Below are 21328 nucleotides of genomic sequence, written 5' to 3'. Positions count from 1 at the left end.
TGTCGGATTGAGGAATCGGTTCTACTGCCTGCATCTCCAAGAGCAAAAGGACCTCCAGTAAAAGAGCTGGGGACCCAATCTGAGGAGGAGAGGATGGTAGAGGAAGACTTCTTGAAAAGATGCTTCCAGCAGTCCTGGAAAAGAGCCAGTTGGCCCCTCACTGGGGAGCAGTGTTCCCTGACCTTGGCGTTACTGTTTCTTGGCATCGGAGGAGGGGGAGCCGAAAAACCCATGCAAAGTCCTCTGCTGCTTCCTTCTGTTGTTGCTGGGCGACCTGTCAGGGCTCCACGTACCACAGTCACGGAACCCCTTGAAGCTGGTGAAAGCGCAGGGTTTGAATTCGGTCCTGCCCTGTGACTGACGGAAAGACTTCTGCCCTGGCTTTGTCAGGATGGCCAAGGGCTTGGTGGTTTCAGTGGAGATTTTCTTCTTTGTCAACTCGTCATCGGTTGACAAATGAAAGAGGTCCACGCCCTCAAAGTGCAGATCTGTGATCCGCTCTTGCACGTCAGATGAAAACTTAGTAGCATGCATCCACACCGTCCTTCCCATCTCAACACCCAGGCAGCCCTCTACTGGCTGTATCGATGTAGGAGACCGAAGACCCCACAAGGTCCTGCGCAATGGCCAGGCATCCGCCAGATTGGCCTTGAAGGAGGCTTGCGTCTTGCAAAGGGAGGTCAGGCAGAAACTCCCGAGCTCCCGCCACAGCTTCTGGCTAGCCGCAGCTAAAAGGGCGTCGGCTTGCTGCAAATGCAGAGCTGAAATGGTCTAACAGCATTTGCCCAAAGACGCGAGGACCTTGCCCTCTTTGGAAAGACAACTGGAGGTGCCTACCATGGAGGAGGACGATGGTTTAGAATATAGTGAGGCCACATCCACCACTGAAGAATGTGGCCACGGGTGGGAGGCCAGGAGGATTGGCTCCCCATCAGTCAGCCTGAACCTGCTGTCCAACTTCTTGTTCACCTGGGTGTTGGCCCTGGGCTTCACATACCTTTCTCGCCACCTGCAGGACATCCTTCTGGAGAGGGATGCCAAACCGGATCGTGGTGCGCTTGTCCAAAACCTCTGCTAGCACTCCTGACTCCTGGGGGCTTCCTCAGGAAGAGTGACCCTTCCCCCCCCCCCCCCCCTGAAGGCAGTCATTCTGATGCTGGAAATGCGTCAGAGGGACAGGGCCTCCATATCCTTGCCCTTTACTGCTTTTTATCGTGTGTTCTGTCGTGTTTTCCGCGCAGGAGTTCATGTGGGACTCCTGGCGGTGCAGCTCTCTCTCTTTTGGTTTGGTGAACGGACCCGCGGGATACCCTTATGGCACCCATGGGTGGGGGGGTACAACCCTGTGCCCCTAGTGTATGTTTTTGGGCACCTATGGGTGGCCCCGCATAGCAGGGTATGGGCTGGTGGCAGCTCCATGCTGAAATTGACAGGTGCGCGGAGTATCCTCCATTTTGGGATACCCCGGCCCTGCCATTGGGATCCGTTGATTCCTGATGGAAAACAAGATGGCCCCTGTGGCCTCTTGCTTTCTATTCCCCATTACCTTGTTTTCCCAAAGTCCTGGGAAGCCCTGACTCTGTCCCTTCCCCCTGACTGGCTGTTGGATCGAAGTGCCATATATGGTGTTGTTGTGAAGGCCTGGCCAGACTAGCTGGAGCCTTCCCGGTGATGTATGTTGTGGGTACCTCCTGTGGGTGGGACCTGGGTGAATAGAGTGTGTGACGAATATGCATTCTGTGTTGTGGGTGTCTAGTATCTGGTGGTTGACACAATGACTGAGACAACCCTGCCCGAAACCGGTATGAATGCAGCTTGGAGCGTTGAATGGCTCGGTACTTGTCCCAATACACATAACTTTTTGTAAGTGTCTGGAGAGAAGTGAATGGCCTGAATACCTCGTGTGCCCGATTGGCTGCCTGCCTGCATGAATGCCCGTAGTCGTGATTGTATGCTTGAGTGTGACCCAGCGGAATGAATGGGAGATCAACAGTATAACTGGGGACCTCTCACTACGAGGAATCGTGTTCAGAAGCTGAAGTCCACTACGACGAGTAACTGAAGCTTGACCTTGAAGCCCTGCTGGACGAGAAGAATTGCTGTTGCTCTCCTTTACAATCTGAAAGCTGTTGTGCCTCCAAGGACTGACCCAGAGAGGACCTGGTAAGGCGCCCTCTTCCCGAGCTACGAGGGACCATCGTGCACAGCTGATCTTTGCTAACGCTCCCTGGTAGACAGACCTTCGACAGGCTGCTGACCCGATACGGGGACTGCAGCGGAACTCCAAGGAGAAGCACCCGGACTGTTGTCCGCCACTGTCGACGACCGCCGTAGCCGACCGGAGCCGCCGTGCTCCAGTTTGCCTAGAAACTTCATTAATCATCGGACGCTCTCGTCTGCATCGTCACCCGCTGGAAAAGGCCCGACAGTCGACGCTCTGAGGAGCATCCACCGGTGGGTTTCCCGCCACCTAAAGACCACAGAGAAGCCCTTGCTGGGCCACAGTTCTTCATCATCTCTTTGCGGTTCAGAACTATCGTCACCGAGGTGCCTGCACACCTCTTCCTTGCAGGACGCCAATGCTCTGTCGTCGACGAGCACTGCTAGGAACGAAGCTGCCACTTCCCTGCCGTAGTTCACCCTGTTCACTGTCGGACGTTCGACGACCCGTGACTCCTGCCTTAAAGGGAGGGCACTCAAGAAGGGCCGTCGATTCCTCGACAACGAACACCAAGTTCCCCGACACCTCTCGACGATCCGTGGCTCCCGCCCGAAAGGGAGGCACTCAAGAAGGATCGGTCGGCGCATCGTCGGAGAACTCTACTCCACCAGGTACATTGGGGGGGTAAAACCTTAATAGGAAGAAGTAAGACTATCGAACAATATATGGACTGGGCTTGTGCTATATATCTTTATCTACAGGTTGCGAAGGTGGGGGGGGGGGGGATCTCCACACAGAACTGTGCCTAGTGGTAGGGGTCAGTATTCTGCCTATTGTTTCAACCATCTTACGTTCCTGCCTATCTCTATTGCTGGTTTCCTCGTTATTAATCTGTGTGACATTTTAACCGTACAGTTGATGCACTTTAATGAGATTTGATAACTTTAGTGGTACCACTTTAGAATTGTATATATTTATCATTATTGACTTCCAAGTACAAAGTGTGTTATTGTGATCGTGTACATACCTTTGAATATTAATTATATAAAGACTGTGTTTTCAGTAATACAGTGTGTGGACATTCCTTTGTGGGGGGTTTGGGGACTACACTGTACTTAAGAACCAGCCTGCTTCACCTCCTGAGAAGCTAGGCCTTGATTGCTCGTCCATTGCTACATTATAGGGAATCTTGGCTGGGGTCCGCTGTGCCTCTCCTCTACCATATAGAGAGCAGAAGTACAGACACCCCCTACCAGTCTTTACAGTCATGAAAGGCAGTAATGGATGCCAAGGGTTCATCGTCCTAGGCGTCATCGTTGTCATTGTCTGTCCCCCCCCAACCTCCTTTTCTACAGACAGTGGGGAGTCTGTGTCCTGGGACACAGGTGCTGGGTGGGGTTCCCCCATAGGTCCGGAGCCGAAGACATGTGCAAAGGCTGTTGAGGGCGAGGTGTAGGTGGTGGAGGGGTCTGACCAACTGTTAGGACCTGAACCGGGGGAGGGACTGGCACTGGTGGCGCTGGAGGACACAGAGGAGGAGGTCAGGGAGGAACCACCTGTGGGATTACCTTCTGTATTTTTTTTTTTTAAAGTTCTTTCAACATTCACCAACATTGTAACATGCAGCTAATACAGCAGAAAGTGTATAACAGACTTATCTCGTCTCTGTGCGCTCAGTGATGTTCAATTTCTGTGTGTTTGGCTGATGCTCAAACACCTTCTTCCCATCACCCGCATCTCCACCCCAGCTGCTTATAGCAATGTCTCATTTCCAGTTCGTTCTTCATAACAAAACACAACCCTAACTTGGCATGCTACCCGTCCAATTCCCCCCCCATAACTCATCTTATCCACCTCGTAAGTCTCTTTCCGCTGCTGCCCAGTTATTCTCAAGGAGCCTGTCCGTGGTTGCAATCATCATCTGCACGTTGTCCCCTATACATCGCCCTACATCACACCACTGGTCACGTCCTTCACTATATCCTTCAGGAGCCTCGTCATCTGAGGGGAACACATGAGGAAGTGCTCGAAGAAGCGGTTATCCCTAGGACCCCGGCTCTCTGAAGCGCTGGGTCTCTGCACCTGGTCAAAGCGCTGAGGCATTTAGCCCTAAGACTACGATGGGTAGATGTACCCCTGAGGAGACCATAAGCCTGTACCATACAGCCCGCTGCTGCTTCCAGCGGGAAGGGGACTAGAATCTTCTTGCAAAGCCAATTCAATGGGCGCAAGCACGGGTGGCCCTGTGGCGAATTCAAAATGTCCGACAACCTAGCAGGCTCCACCACATGTCTATCTGCCATTTTGGGACCTTGCACCACACCCTGGGCCGGAGGGTGCGAAGGCCCCAGAGATCGCTCTGGTACGTGCTGAGCCCTCAGCCGGCTGGCCGGTAGTCATAACTCCCTGACTCACAACCTCGGAGCAAGCTCCAGGAAGCTGCGCGCCCTCAGCACCCGTGCCAGTAGTTGTGCTGTATTGCGCCAAGGACGGACTCTTGGGAGGTGGCACCCGATGATCCTTTACCCCTTGAGGGTCGAAGAAGAGGATGAAATTGATTGCCCTTCCGAGGACAGCCCGCTAGGGCCCCTGAGCCCTTCGTCTTGGGAGCCGGTAGCATTAGAGGCCTTGGGCCTGCCAGAACCGGAATCTGAGGAACCCTTGCCTGTGGGAACCCCCAGGAAGGAGACGCTGTGCTGAAGAGAGGGGCTACCTTGTCTTGACGAGAGGTCCTGGAGACAAAGTCCTTAAGGTGCGCCAGAGGAGAAGTGTGGAACATCTGCCTCCACCGCGACAACCGATTCTTCAATGCCCTGTGACTGAGAGCGCTGCAAGCCATGCTGGGAACGAGTAGTCGCACAAAGCACATATCGTGAATCCTCCTGCAGCCAGCATGCACCGGGGGAGGTGAGGCATCGAAGGGAGGTTAAAGGGAGGTTAAATAAGATTGAAAAACAAAGAAGGGGAAAAGTTAGTCTCTAAGATGGCTGCCAGGTCCGACACCGCCCTGCAGAAAAGGAGACCGACGTAAGGTGCTGGAGGGCAGGGCCTCGGCAGGGCGTTCCCACGCCTGAAGCCACAAACTGTACTAAATGTAAAGGGGAAGCTCAATTTTTCACTGCCAAAGGTTCCGGTACTATCCCCATGTTGGGGGTTGCCCCACAAGGATGGAGGAAAGGGGACGGGACATATGAGGAAGCACTATCGCATGGAGGATGGGATTAAATTGTGAAAATGTTCCTGGGTACTGTCTGCATGAATTGGGCCCTGGAGCTGGAGTCAGGTGTGTAATGTTTTCAAAAGGCTGATGGGGAGGCCCATATGACTCACTTGGATACGGCTTCCCAAGAAACGTGGTGTTTAAAGGCTACTGCTGCACTCTGCTCTAATCAAATGGGCATGAGGGGGTGGAGTGCACTTTGCATGTGTGGAAAATGCAAGACACTATCCATCTCACAACTGTTTCTTTAGTTACTAGTTTGCCAGGATGTACACCACCAAAGGTGACCAATAGTCTGTCTGGGGGCCTGTGAGGCCTAGTCCTCCTGAGATAGAACCTCAATGCCTGTTGAACATCTAGACTATGCTAAATCCGATTGTGGATTTTAATAAAATGTGGGTAGTGTGATCTCCCGATTTATGTGGAAGTAAAAGACTACCTAGTCTCTGTGAAATAATACATAAGGTTACTCGATAGACAGGGCTTGGTGTTCACTGATCTGACAGGCCGAAGTAAGTGCAACCTAAAAAGCAGTCTTCCAAGTGACCAGACTTAAATCAATGGACGCCATTGGCTTGAATTACTTGTGCACGAGGGCTGTCAAAACTATGTTTGGGTCCCATCTAGCAATCTGGCATCATGTGGGGGAAACGGGTGAATCAGTCCCCCAAAATGATGTTTAATTATCGGGTTAGCGAAAGAGACTAACCTGTCTTTATTTAAAAGGTATGCCCAATAGCTGCTAGATGTGTCTGAAAAGAAGAGACTTGGGTCCATTTCGTAACCAGGTTCGTCAAGAAAGGGGATATTGTCAATGAATGCCTGTAGTAGATCTTTTGATTTTCCCAACACCCAATGGCAAAAACAAAGCAATTTTCATCTGTATTGTGAGCGAGTGGAGGGTTTTCAGGAAACTTCCATCACCCTGATTTTATCATCTGATAAACCCAAGTGACCATAAATCAACACCTCCTGTGCCAGAGCCGCAAAGAAAGTGGTTGCGAGCTGGAACATTGCACCACACACCCTCCCCCTCACCCCCCAGCTGGTGAAGCAGATCTGGAAGGAAGGGGAGACGGAGAGGTTGCCCACTTGCCTTGAGCAGCAGGTCAGAGAACCAATGCCTCTGTGGCCAATGGGGAGCTATTAGAAGATGTTTGCACCGATTGGAGGCACTGAATTTCTGCAAGACTTTCAGAATCCGAGGGAGAGGAGGTAAAATGACTGCAAACATGTTATTCCATGTGATCGAAAATGTGTCCTCCCAAATGACTCTTCCTCTAGCCTTCCGTGCGGTGTACTGGTAACAATTGGAATTCTGTTGCATTACAAATAGATCCACCAAGGGTCACCCCTAAAGATATATATCTCCACAAGTACCTGTTCAATCTATTCCCACTCGTGGTTGATGAAGGATTTCCTGCTCAGCTAGTCTGCATGGACAATGTCTGTTCCCGCCAGATGGGCAGTCTGCATGGTTATGTTGTGGCTCAGTGCCTACTCCCATAAGCGCACTACTAAAGCACACAGTTTCACAAATCCGATTTCCACCCCCCCCCCCCATTGTGGATGTAAAACAATGTTACCTTATTTTCCATATTAGTATGAGTACATTGGAATCTACCATCACTGGCAGGAATGCCTTCAAGGCTAGGAAGACCATCTTCACCTCCAAGACCTGGAGATCACACCCCCTACATTGATAGCGAAGATGGTAAACTGATGCTTAGGGCCCTGGAAAGGAGTGCCTATCTGGAGGTTCCTATGGCCTGCCAACCATTAAAGATCTTGCTGAAGCCCTGATGGTATGACTGTCTTGGTTAGGGCATCCGATACCGGACTCCAACCCATCCGCAATCTGGCCATAAGTACAGACCTAACACAGGCCACCATAAGTCCCAACAGATGCAGGAACCACCTTGCAGCCGTTAGGCAATGCGACTATCTCTCTGAGGTTCTTTATCCTTGTATTTGTTGGAAACACTTTGCTTATAGAGGAATCCCAAAGGAAGTGTGTGGGTGTGTATATTGTGAGTTTCTTTATACTGTCTAAGAGTCCCAGTACATACATCAGGTCTAGAATATACTGCAGGTAGTTTGATACTTGGACTTGGGGACTGAGCTTTGATTTACCAGTAATCCAGATAAGAATACAGATGAATGCCTTTTAGGAATAGATATGCAACCACCACTGCCATCGTCTTAGTGAATACCTTTGGGGCTGAGCTGAGCCCGAAAGGGAGACTTGGTACTGATAATGATTGTGGCCTATGAGGAACCACAGGTAACGGCAGTGAGGAGGCCACATGGGGATCTGTAAATATGCATCTTGCAGGTCCACAGCTAACAGCCAGTCACCCGGCTGAAGGGATGATTGGATGAGAGTGGGCAATACCATCTTGAACTTTTCTTGAGTTAAGAAATTATTGAACGGGGTGGGGGTGGAGGTCTTGCACCACCCGCAGGCCAGCTTTGTTATTCAGAACAGTGAAGAAACATGAGTAGAAACCTTGACCTTCCTCCAACAGAAGCCCCTTCTCTACTGATCTATGAGCAGCAGCTCAGATATCTCCTTTAAGGGGGAATCTGAGCCTCTTTGAAGGAAGGGGGTGTGTGGGAGATGGAAGATTGGGTGTAGAGGAAGGTAACAGCCCCTGTGGACCACCATCAAGGACAGTTGGTTGCTGGTTATAGTCCTCTACTGAGCAAAATGACCGCATACTCTTTCTCTGACCAGTGATCTGTGGATCTGAACCCTCACATCAATTAGACTGCTTTGCTTCTGGAATGGGGGCGGTTTGGGAAAAGGCTTGCTTCTTGCATGATGTTCTTAGAGAACTTTCCTGCCTATTGCAGCTGCCGAGCAAGCCTCTAAAACCTTGTGAACTCTTGGTAGTGAATGACTTCTCTATAAAGGCTGAAGATCCTGGTTTGGCCGGGGGCTTGGTTAGGGTTGCTGAAGACTTTGCTGTTTGTGCACTGGTCTTATTTTTATTCAGCTCTTGATCTATGTCTGGGCTGAACAGTTCCACCATTCAGACTGACATATGCATAATTTGCTCCTGCACGTCTGATTGAAGTTTGGTGGCTTTGATAAGTGCCTCCCGACTTTGAGATGCGCCTACAACCATACCCCTTGCAGCTGTGTGCACGTAGTGGCAGGAGGCCACCATGAGGACCTGTGCTATGTGATGAGTGCCTCTGCCATGCTGGATGAAACCTCGCTTGAAATTCAGGTCGGAGGGGAGAATCATAGTTGCCCAGCTCCTTACAGAACTTGAGATTGGCCCCTGCCATAACTGCCTCTATATTGGCCTGCCTGAAGCTAAGGGCAGAGTTTTGATAGAGAATTTCATACCCTGTATTATCTAGGCGACTATCATCTCATCCCAGAACATTCTGCAGGAGGAAGATGATGATGCTGTCTGGCTCTTGCCAAAGAGAGAACCCACTGCCACTATGATGGAGTGAGGTGGGGGAAAGCTCATTACACACATTTCCGCTGCAAGAAATATGTACCTCCTTTCCACCCTCTTTGCGACTGGCTGAACTGAGACAGGTTTCTACCACAACTTGATGGCTTCCCCACCACGTCAGGTTGAAGGTTTATGCCTGCTCTCTCCTTGGCTTTCCTCGATAGGACTGAAGGGAGGACTCGCTGGTCAGTTGCTGGACTTTTAAGAAACGCAGAGGTACCTCTGCTGTCACTATGTAGCTGCAGGTTAGCTTTGAGGGTCCACTGGCTGAGTGAGAACCGGCTCTTCCTTCATGAGGGTCTTAAAGTATTGATATGATATGATGGGTTATTTATAATGCCCAGAGGTTTCTAAGCACAGACCTGGGGGTCGAACCTGTGTTGCTCCATGGCATCTTGCTTCCAAGGCGAGCACGTTGCTGCTGAGCTTTCCTCCCGAGACAGCTCCTGGGCCCAGAGTGCATTAACTCTGAAATCTGTTGAGGGCCCTTGAATGGAAGTCCCTTGTGATTATCTCGGGCCCCAATTGCTGGTGGGTACAGAGAGTGGAGGAACAGAGCATCCCTTCACACTAGGTGATCATTGTCCCTGAAGCGAAAAAAGGGCATGAACCCAGAAGTACCCGGTGTAGCAGAGGTAGAAATCTGTCTGCATCACTCAGTGTATGCTCTCACGTAGCCGGAGATATCTCGCAGGAGCATGGCCAGAATCTTACCCAGAGACCATGACCGCTGTGGAACAGTTAGCCATGGCCTGACGTGGGTTGGGTATGGACTTGGGCACCGTACAGGAGCAGGGCCTACTTCTAGCACAGGCCTCTGAGAGCCCTCAGGTATTTACACCTGGTGAATGGAGCACGGAAGGCCTCGGGCCGTAGTCCGTTATGAGGTCAAATGCCCTCTGGAACAGTTTCTGCGATATATTCCTGGTCAGCGAACGAAGCCCAATACCAGACTCTTGCGAGACCTCGGCGATGGTGGATGTAAAAGTCTCCTCCAACCGCGACAGGCTTCTTAGGAGCCCTCCCGCACTAGTTAAACCTTAGAAGGGTGTCACCTGGGCAGGGTGTAAGGTAAATGGAGTTGTACTCAACCTCTTGTACTTGAAGTTCTTTAGGTGATCCGGAGCGGTTGTCCGAAAGATTTCCTCCCACTGCATCAGTCGACTCCTGATGGATTTGAAAGAAAGTGCGTCACAAAGCACGCAGGCATTCCAGCGATGAAACAAGGCCAAACACTCTAAATAAACCGTGTGAGGGTCCACCACCTTAAACTACCTCAGACACCGGGTGCACAGAAAAAACCCTGCTTTACCTGGCAAGCAGGTAGAGCAATGTTTCTCTGACCCAGAGAATGGGACTGAGGGAAAGGAGCATTGGAGTCAGGGCTCAGGGTGTGAACCCTGGCACTACGTGCTCATGGCCCACTTCTGCACTCTTTCTAAATTGTTAAAGGGAAAGTGCTTGTATGGAGGAAAGGGGATGGGACATAGGAGAATGGGGCCTTTTCCTTTCCCTCTTCCTCATACATATGTCACTGACAGTTCCCAAAGTTCTCATCCAACAAAGGCAAGGTTTGCACTCCTGGAAGTGTTTGTACGGTTCCCCAAATTTGGAACACATCCTAGTCAGACTGTGGCTCTTTTACCAAACGTCCTCTGGATGGTCTTCACTTGCTTGTGGGATATGGGCATATCTGATCATTTCTGCAGGTGTTCGTCTAGAAAATACCCTACCATAACATAGACGGTATAGAATGTTGGCGGAAAACCAACCGCTTCATATGCCCAGCATCGCCAGTACAGAGTCGTCAGCATAACCATAGAGCGTCCATTTTGTACCAACAGAATTCGCCATTTTGCTTTCTCTTGCTTTTCTGTTCAAACGCTTTGCTAAAATGGATTCTATTTCGTTCTGCCCCTGCACAGAGCGAGGCTACAAATTACATGTTGAGAGACTAGCCCAGACAGAAATACACTGTTTTCTTCCCTCACAAGTCCTTGAAAGTAAGCAGAAAGGCATTTAATCACTAAGCAGGTGCCAGCGGGTCTCACTGAAACGGCAGAAACTGTAGAAATAGACAGCTAAAGGCATGAATTATACTCTTTCACGGCCCCCCTCTCTGGGTCCCTTTAGATCGAGCCGACCTCTAGCTCACAAATAGAAACTAAGATAGCAGGTCTTGGAATGTGTCTCTCCTACGAACACAGCTTGCTCACAGAACAAGAGCATTATGTTCTCTGTAACAAAGAATAGTGTCTGCGCCTTCGCAGATTGCAACTGTTGCTGAATAAATGTCTTAGAAGGTGCCATACTCGTCAATAACCGAACCCTTGCTAAAGAAGATACATTATGGGCGGTTTTTGATGTGTCACTAACTGATAATATGATAGTCTTTTTGTATATATGTTACTGTGGTAGAATATTCACTCTCTTGCGTCTCACGAGGTCTGGGTGAAACACGTTGCGAGATCCAGTCGGCCGACAGACTATTTGCTTTGCAATAAAGCCTAGATTTTGGGAATTGAACCTTGTGTCTGGCATATCAGTTTGTGTATTGTGATTGTGCCTTGTTTCCATGTGCAAGGGTCTTCAGGGCCCGTCAAAAAATGGCACCTGAATAGGGCCCCTCCCCCATTTGCTCCATCGTGTACGTTGAAATTTGAAGAAGGCGGAAAAAACTAATAGAGGACGAGGCCGTCGAGCCAAGATCGAGAGGTGTTCGGGTCGCCCCTGTGAAAGTGATGAGACTCCTTTGCAGATCTGTACACAACCGGTCCCTGATCGACGAGCAGCGGCCAGAGAGCAATAGGGTGAGGGTCCCGAAACGAGGCAGATTGAGCGAGATACGCAGACACGACGATCCTTGGTTGCGTCTGTATACGGACAAATTGCGTCTTGAGAGACGAGCTGATTGACCAGGTGAGTCATGCCCTGATTCTTAATAGCCCTGATATTGGTTAAGAGTTGCTCTTGCAAGATCAAACGCCCAGGGTAAGGTACAAATGAGATCAAACATGCCTGGGAAATTGTCTTCCTGTCCAGTGGGATTTTTCCACTACGGTAGACAATCTTTGGAAACTGGCCAGGCTGCACCAGCCATAGGGTCACCAGCGTTTTAGATGTTTGTGAATTATGGAACAGGGGCAGTAATGTTTTGTGAAATTTGCCATAGGCAGACCAGACACGTAGAAGATTTGCAATGGCCGAAAGATGGTAGTTTTGAGATGCCGCGAATAGAACATTTGGAATCCGTATTGCTGCGCAATAAAGCATGCCCTGCGACATTTGACGTCATTAGAGACTGGAGGAAGGAAGCTAACCTCCTTTTAAGAAGCAGAGAGAAACATGCGTGTAGGCACAAATCTAATGTGCAGATAGAGCGCTGGAACAAGAAGAAAAACAGTGGGATGAGGATATCAGAAAGGCAGATAGGAGCCTTCAATTAGGCATAGAAAAAATATATCCTCAACAAGAGTTGCATGCATCAGATGAACTAATCAATAAGATTCTAAATGAGAAAAGGCAAGAACGACCCCAAAAGTAAGATTGATACAATTGCATCAGTACCCATTGCCCAACCAGAACCCAGGCTGCCACCCCTGCTCCAAGTTGTTCCATCTGCACCAGCCCCTCCTGAACACGTGATCCCACTCCCCCTCCACCTACCGAGCTTGAATCCGCAGCTATCAGAGAAGGCAGCATTGGAGAGGCGGGGCCTGCACAAAGCGTGTACGCTAGAATAACCCGTAGTGCGGTCAGCAAGGAGAGAAAGGGAGAGTTGAAAGAACAGGCAGAAATATATATCGAAGGAAATGATGAGACATCGACGCTGGGGTCGATGTATGATTATAAGAAGCTCAGTGAAAAACAGGTATTTTTGGAATGCATGGGAGAGTATCTTATGGAAAGATGGAAGCAATTAACTGGTATGGTGCCGCCACAGAAGTTGCGGGATTTGAATGCCTTTTCACGATTAAGAGAAAGTGATTCAGAAATGAAGTAGCATGTGGACAGGTTATTCGAGTTTAAAGATGAACTTGATGAATTATATTCAGACATGTTTTCTGCCCCTGGGTTCCGGTACAAGGAGGTAAAGAAAGGGAGACGAGGGTCGGCAACATATGTACAGCTGTGATTTTGCCCGCCATCAAAACCGGTTAGTGAAGAAATAAAAATATGTACACAAGAAACGCTTAGATGAATTATGGATGCTAGTACTCCTATATTGGAGGTGTATGAAACGTTTGAACTGTACATGATAGAGATGCAAAGGAAAGCATTACAAGTAATGGTTGAATATTTGCAAGATAAATATGTTGGGAGAAATGACTGCTGTCCCTCTGAGTTAATGACAGTATATAAGAGAGCGTATTTGTCCGAAACTGGAAAGACTGCTCTATCCCTTGATCCAGCTAATGTACTTAATAGAAGAGAGAGAGGAGGGAAAGCTAGTGCGATATTTCCAATGAGAGAAGTCTCCCCCACTTTCGTGCCAAAAACAGTAACTCCAGGTGTTGATGGAGCTCCAGCGCAGGTAACAGAGGCACACTACACAGCACAATATGTACATGTCCCTTTCTCTAGACAAGAGGTGAATAATATAAAACAATCCCTGATATAAGAAAGAATCCAGCGGGATTCTATAAAGAAATTGAATCGTATTTGAAATCGGCAATTTTTAATATGAGCGATATTGACCTATTCCCTGTAATTCTGCCAGCAGATATATGGAAGCAAATTAGGAATGTAGATGATCATGAAAGTTTGGGTGCTACTTGGGAAAATGTAATAAAAGAGGATGCGGACAGAAAAGCTGGTGAAAAACCATCGTCAAATATGTCAGCGTTACTGGCACGAATAGTACAGAAATTGAAGGTTATAGTGCCTGAAAGAAGAATTATATGTTACAAATGAACTACATGTGTGCAAGGCAAAGATGAGTTGGCGACTGACTATTTCAATAGATTTGAATAAGTGTTTACAGATTTTAGTGGTCAAGATTTAAGCACTGAACCCGGGAAAAGACTATTTGTTGACAAGTATGTGAGAGGGTTGTTACCTCAAATCCAAAATTTGATAATGACATCTGAAAGTGTGTGGCAAGCAAAATCACAGAGTGAGGTATTACACATGGTCCAGTACTATGAAAATAGAGTAAATACAGAAAAAGAAAAAGAGGTGAAAGAGAGTGAATCCAAAAACAAGAGTGTTACTACAGCAGGTAGCAAATAATAGGGGTAGAGGAAATGCACAAGGAAGAGGGAATTACTCTAACATGCATGGAGGTCCACTTGGACTAAACCAATGTGCATACTGTAAGGAAGAGGGTCATTGGCGAGCACAGTGCCCACATTTGCAGAATAGAAATGGGAATGGCCCGAGAAGACAGAACAGATGTCGCCCGGGAGCACAGGGGCAGAATAGAAATACTAGTACACAACAAAATCAGAATAATCAAGGAAATAGCAACCAGAATCAGAACCAAAATCCAAATGAACAGAATGGAGCAGGGGATGGAAATGTGTTTGATACTCAATCAAATGCATACTATTCTGGTGACTTTACATCAGATGATTTATTGTTCCTCTAGGACAGCCGAAGACAGGGGTCGGAACCAGTGTCTATTCCCGTTGACCAGAAAGGACCCTACGTAGAAATGAAAGTTGGGAATAAGGAGCACATTTTTCTAGTGGACACAGGTGCACAGAAGTGCTCAATAGACCATCACTTGGTTCCATAAATACCACTGTCAGGGCAAAAGAACGTTTCAGTAGGGTTCACATTAGGACCATTCACTGAGTCTTGCCCGTTTCTGTTGACACAAAATTGCGGCGAGAATCTATTAGGTTTAAACTTGTTGAAAAAACTAAGTGTGGTTATTCATTGCTCTCCTGATGGAGTGTGTTTGACGATCTCACCACAAAAAATGCCAGTGTCCCAGTTCCTGTCCAAACCCCTGCCAACAGAGTTAAGTAAGGTACCGACTTGCATATGGGCGATGAATGATAACGATGTTGGTTGTTTGAAAATAGAGCCGGTGAGAGTCGTTTTGAAAGAGGGAGTAACATTGCCGTGTATCCCACAGTATAACATTTCGGTGGAAGGTGAGAAAGCATTGAAATGCATTGTTTCAGATTTGGTTAAAAGAAACGTGATTGAAGAGATTACTGGTAGCACTTGTAACAGTCCCATTCTCCCAGTTTATAAGAAAGGAGGTAATGAAATAACATTTTGTTTTATAATAGATTTACGCACATTGAATAAAGTAGTAGATCCCCAATTTCCATTGGTCCCAGATGTCACTACCATTCTGACAATGATTCCAGCTTCGGCTTCATATTTTAGTGTAGTCGATCTTAAGAATGCATTTCTTAGCATTCCAGTGCACCAAAATAGCAGATACCCATTTGCTTTCACACTAGGAGGGTGTTCTTTCACATTCACACGAATTCCACAAGGTTACACTGTGAGCCCAAGTATTTATAGCAGAGCATTAAAAGAACAACTAGATATGCTAGACCTACCAGCAGGTTGTGTACTATTGAAATACATTGATGACTTGTTGTTGCTGCTGACTCAGAAGACATTTGCAAAGAGGGAACAGCCATGTTGTTGACAAATTTAGCATTGCATGGTCATAAAGCTTCTTTAAAAAGATCCAGTATTGTCGAAAAGGAGGTGGTCTATTTGGGCTACCTACTTTCGAAAGAAGGGAGAAGACTAACACCCGAAAGAATAGAGAGTATCTCTGGTATGCCTATTCCAAAGACACAGAAAGGAGTCAGAGCCATAATATGCATGGCTTCATATTGCCGGCAGTGGATAGCGAATTTCGCAATGATTGTAAAACCAATGGTGGCATTAATAAAAAAGGATGTTGCCCTACCTTTGCCATGGAATGAGGAATGTCAGAATGCATTTGATCCGCTCAAAATTTCTTTGTGCTCGGCTCCAGTTTTGGGCACACCAAATTATGAAAATGTTTTTAAATTATTTGTGCATGAGAACGAGGGTTGCGCACTTGCTGTTTTGACACAGGAACAAGGAGGAAGAAATAGACCATGCGGTTATTTTTCTTCTGCGCTGGACCCTGTAGCATGGGCTTTGCTGCGTTGTTTGTGAGCTGTTGCTGTAGCTGCCGCATCAGTAAAACAAACCGAGGGAATGGTGTTGGGGCACGCCTTAATCTTGATGGTGCCACACACAGTAGACGTTCTTTTAAACAGAACGCAGACGCAACATCTCACATCAGCTAGATTGACTAGATATGAAATTGTCCTGTTTGCACCACATATTCAAATTCAGAGGGGTTGCGCTTTGAATCCTGCAGAATTAATGCCCCCTCCCAATGAAGATGTGGGTGAGAATGAATCACCTCCCCATGATTGTTTAATGGTTACTGGGGAAGAAACGAAAGGGAGAATTGATCTAACAGACACCCCACAGAAAGTGCCAGACGGAAAACTGTTTTCTGATGGTTCCTGTTTTAAATTACCTGATGGCACGTCAACTTCTCCCTACGCCATCACAACACTAAAGAGTATTGTAGAGAGCAAAAGAATTCCATACAATTCAGCGCAGGCAGCAGAGATAATAGCATTGACAAGGGCATGTGAAATTTCTGAAAATCTAAATGTAAACATATATACTGACAGTCAGTATGCATTCGGGGTGGTGCACAATTTTGGCCGACTCTGGGCTGAGAGGGGTTTCCTAACATCACATGGAACAAAGATCCAACATGGCTCTTTGATAGCGCGATTGTTGTCTGCACTTACGTGTCCAAAGAGACTGGCAATAATGAAATGCGAGGCACATTAGAAAATAACATGTAAGGTGGGAAAAGGAAACGCATTTGCAGACAAAATTGCAAAACAAACTGCCACTGATTTACACACGAAAATGTTGATAGTACAGTTAGAAGAAGTGCCCTGCATGATAGAAAATGGGATTGCCACAGTCAAAGAGATGCAAGCGGATGCAACTGCTGATGAAATAGAAGGGTGGGCTAAGGGCTCCGCAGAATTAGATTTAGAAGGTTGCTGGGTGGACAAAAAGTAGAAAGTGGATGCTGCCCAACTCCTATGTAACTGCAATGGTCACCATGGCCCACAGCCCCACTCATATATGCGCGAAAAAAAATGATTCAGCATCTGGCCACAGTATGGCAGAACCCACACATAAGAAGAAATGCTGAGAGACTAATTCAGAATTGTATGACGTGTTTGCAAGACAATATTGGAAGAGGAACAGCTACTCCAACAGGTAGTTTTGCCCCCCCTCTGTGCCCTTTGAAGTTATCCATTTTGATTTCATAGAAATGGAAAGATGTCAGAATCTAAAATACATCTTGGTGGTAGGGTGTGCATTCAGTAAGTGGGTGGAAGCATACCCGCTAAAGGACTGAACAGCAATAAGCACGGCAAAAGTGATGCTAAAAGAATACTTTTCCCGATTCGGCCTGCCACGGGTCATATGGTCAGATAACGGCCCACATTTTATTGCCGCCATGATATTACAGATTTGTGCAGGCCTTCACATTGATTGATGTGCCAGACACCCGATGAGTGCTGGTCTTGTTGAACACCAGAACGGCATATTGAAAAACAAGATTAGCAAGATATGTTCAGGGAATCAACTAAAATGGACAGACGCATTGCCTTTAGTTTTGTTGTGCATGCGCACATCTGTGCAAGCAAGAACTGGACTACTCTCCCCATACGAGATCGTGATGGAGAGACCTGATAATGTTTGATGTATGCCGAAGCCCAGGTGCTTGAGTGAAGTTGAATACCCTGTGCTTAGTACATATTGTAACATTTTAACGCAGAAGCTTTGTTTCATTCATCAGCAGGTGCAGAAGGCTCTTCCTGTCAGACAAAGGCCCGGGGCATTGCCTGCAGCCTGGCGATTGGATCCTGATAAAAAAATTTGAGAGGATGTCATCACTTGCACCAAGATGGCGTGGCCCTTACCAGGTACTCCTGGCAACCCAAACTGCAGTCCGTGTGGGTGGTCGTAAGGCGTGGATCCATGCCACCCACACGAAAAGAATTCCATTGCCATTGAAAGAACTGCCTGATCCAGACGACCAGAAAAGAAACAGCTGCCCCCGACTCGAAAGACACCATTGCCAGTTCTCTGCCACAAATTCTGCCTGAGAGAAAGCCTGAGAGGATTGCTAAAAAGGAGAAAGGGCTAAATGTGCCCCAACTTTGCCCAGCTGAATCTGCATCGTCACAGGCTGACATAAAGCCTGCATCATCACTTGCTGCATCACAGGCTGATATTGAGCCTACATCTGAAGTGCATCTGCACTGTTCATTGATCACACAGTACCTGGAGCGATAATGTACAATCTGCATTCTCAAAATCGAAAGTGATTGAATCTTTGCGGGTTTTGTTGTTGCCTCTATTCCCATAACGGATGAATTGGGAATCGGAGGCCCAGGGAAGTGGAGTGTGGGGGTTGTACCAATCTGGGAGCTCTGGAACACAGCTTCCCGGTGCTATCTTTGAAAATAAAAATCCATTTGTCGATTACCCCGTGCGATCAAGCGGGGCGCTTATGGTACAAAGGCAATTGATGGTTGCCCTGGAATCTTTTGAGCAATGTGCAGGAGCACGATAATCTTGGCTTACGCTTAGCAATCCAGGCTGCCGAGAACTGGCCTAAACACTTTGTAAACATTTTCGAACTTGGTGTTTCAACGGGTGCTGCTGTGAGAAGAATTCACGACAAACATTGTTGGAGAAGAAGAGTCACGCATGATGCCCATACCTGCTTCTGCTCCCTCCTGCACCAACGCTGATGATGTAATAAATATAGAGACCATAAAATCACCTAGAAAGAGTTGCCGAAAAAAATATATGTTTGTAGTTACAACATTTCTGTGTATTGTGAGTATACTTGCACCAGTATCAGTGGTCCCAGTATTATGGTATTTGGAGGAGATACATCCATTAGGTGTATTTTTGCCTATTAGTAATGCATCCGTCACAGAAAACCTGGTCCATGTAATCTCTTATACTCTGTCCCCAATGGAAGAAAGACACAGGGAAGGTTATGGTAATGAACAAGTTACTCTCTTACCTGGTAACGTTCTTTCGATGGGATGGTCCGACAACGTATTCCATATCTATGACAGTAATCACCACAGCTGTGCTGCTTCGGAAAATCTTTCTGCGCCCTGCGTCGATGACGTCGATACGCCGTCCTCGAGGGCCTCCGTCGAGCCGACGTCACCGGATGTTATAAGTAGGACGCACGACACCCGTAGCCTCAGTTGTAGTTTTTTCCCCAGAACGTGTGGCATCAATCTACTGCCATTATGACCACAGAAAGCCTTGCGGAAACGTAAGCTGCAATCGCATAAGAAATTCTGTAGCGGGGTAGGCAGGCAGGGAGCGATATGGAATACGTCGGAGGACCCAATCCCCTTGAAGAAGAAGTTAATCTCTTACCTGGTAACTTTCTTTCGAGGGGATGGTCCGACGACGTATTCCATATCTATGACAGACTCCCAAAGCAGTACCAACATAAGGAGGTGGGAAAAGAATTTAGAATATACAAATTTAGAATGTCCAATCAAATTGCAGAGTAAAGGACCACCTTGCCAAAGGCCAGATCCTGCCCATGGGAAGAATCTAGGGAGTAGTGACGTACAAAAGTATGAACCGAAGCCCAAGTGGCTGCTTCACAGATGTTGTGAATAGGAACACCCCTCATGCAGAGCAGTAGAGGCAGCTATACCCCTAGTCGAATGGGCCCGTAAGCCTACCGGAGGGTCCTTACCCGCCAAGTGGTAACACTCAGAAATTGCCAAGATAATCCATCTAGACAAAGTCTGCTTAGTCACAGCTTGTCCCAAATGCCTTCCAGCGTAACCAATAACGAGCTGATCGTCCACTCTGACCCGGGACATGCGTGAAATGTAGAAACTTAAAGCTCTCCTAGGATCCAGCCTATGGAGCCTCTCCTCTTCCTTACCAGGATGTGGAGGAGGATAAAATGCCGGAAGAATAACCTGGCTTAAATGAAATTCCGACACCACCTTCGGAAGAAAGGAAGGACAAACTCGAAGGACAACCCTGTCCTTATGAAACCCAGTGAAGGGTGGCTTAACTCTGCGAGCGGAAGTGACCGCAACTAAAAATACAGTTTTAAGGGTTAACAGTCTCAAAGGACAAGAATGTAACGGCTCAAATGGAGCACCCATTAGAAACTTGAGAACAAGGTTCAAATCCCAACCGGGCACCTGGAAAGGTGACGGAGGGAACACATTAGTGAGCCCTTTCAGAAACTGAGAAATTAAAGGAATTTTAAAATAAGAACACTTCTCAGACGAGCGCTTAAATATGGACAGCGCCGCCAGGTAACCTTTAACGGTACCCACTTGCAAGCCCCTGTGTGCTAAAGAAAGAAAAAAAGGCAGAACCACAGGAATGTTGCATGAAAAAGGATCCACATTCTGAACACTGCACCAGTCGCAGAACTTGCTCCAACGGCAACGGTACAAGGAATTTGTTGCCGGCCATCTGGCCGAAAGCAACACCTCCATCATGTCTTCAGGGAGGTCCCAATCCTTATACCTCAACCTTTCAGAAGCCAAGCGTGAAGGTTGAGGGATCTGACCTCTGGATGGAGAACCTGACCCCCCTCCCGTAAGAGCAGATTGTCTCAGTAGGGAAGACGACGTGGAGGGCAGATGGACAAGTCGAGAATGTCCGGGTACCAGATCTCCGGGCCCATGTTTGCTCTTTTGTTTTCTTCCCTTGCAGGTGATGTTGCCGGCCCGGCAGAAGCTGCGGAGCTCAAGGCGGCAACTGGAGGGAATGAGGAACGAACCTGCAGCAGTACAGTAGCTGGTAAGTTGTTAACTAGGGGGCGCGCAGGGTTCAAATGCGGCATGGCCCTACAACAGATGCTCTAACCTTGTCTTTCTTCTTCTTCACATGGTCCGAGTTGGTGGATGCGGAGTGCGGTGCTGAGGCGTCGGGATCAAGATCACTGGATGTCAGGAGACGAGTCTGCAGATGAAGCACTGGTTTCCTGGAGGTGAGTATGCAGGAGAACGCCTGGTTTCAAAAGGTAAGTAAACTGGTCCAAGCGGCGATGGGCGTCACGTGGCATGCGAGTGCACAGTAACGTGAAGCACCGGCCTTAAGGATAGAGCATCTTATATAGCTGAGCTTCTGAAGCCACTCCCACCAGGTTCAGCCTGCCTGCCACACCCGATGAGTCAGCACATGAAGACCAGGCCTAGGGAGCCACACCCAATGAGTCAGCACATGAGGATGTTCTCTGGAATAAAGGCTTTCAGCTCCTGGAAAGTTCTTGTAAAATAAAAGCACTCCTGCACTGAAATAAAGTGTTGCTGCTTACATCTCTATATGGGCCTGGCGCCAAAGGCGCCAGGACTGAGTCCAGCTAGGGCCCCAAAGGGACATTGCCCCCATCACTAGATGGTG

The 21328-nt window shown here is 47.9% G+C and overlaps 1 protein-coding gene across 2 annotated transcripts in view; it reads right to left on the bottom strand.

Annotated features, from left to right (window-relative positions):
- Window positions 1-21328, bottom strand: part of VPS54 (VPS54 subunit of GARP complex) — a 2536401-nt gene that overhangs the window by 5173 nt on the left and 2509900 nt on the right. The gene's annotated exons all lie outside the window — the stretch shown is intronic.

The sequence above is a fragment of the Ambystoma mexicanum genome, chromosome 4q (assembly GCF_040938575.1).
Source record: "Ambystoma mexicanum isolate Mex_15411 chromosome 4q, UKY_AmexF1_1, whole genome shotgun sequence".
In the NCBI taxonomy this organism is placed as follows: Eukaryota; Metazoa; Chordata; class Amphibia; order Caudata; family Ambystomatidae; genus Ambystoma; species Ambystoma mexicanum.
This window is presented reverse-complemented; position numbering and strand designations above follow the sequence as displayed.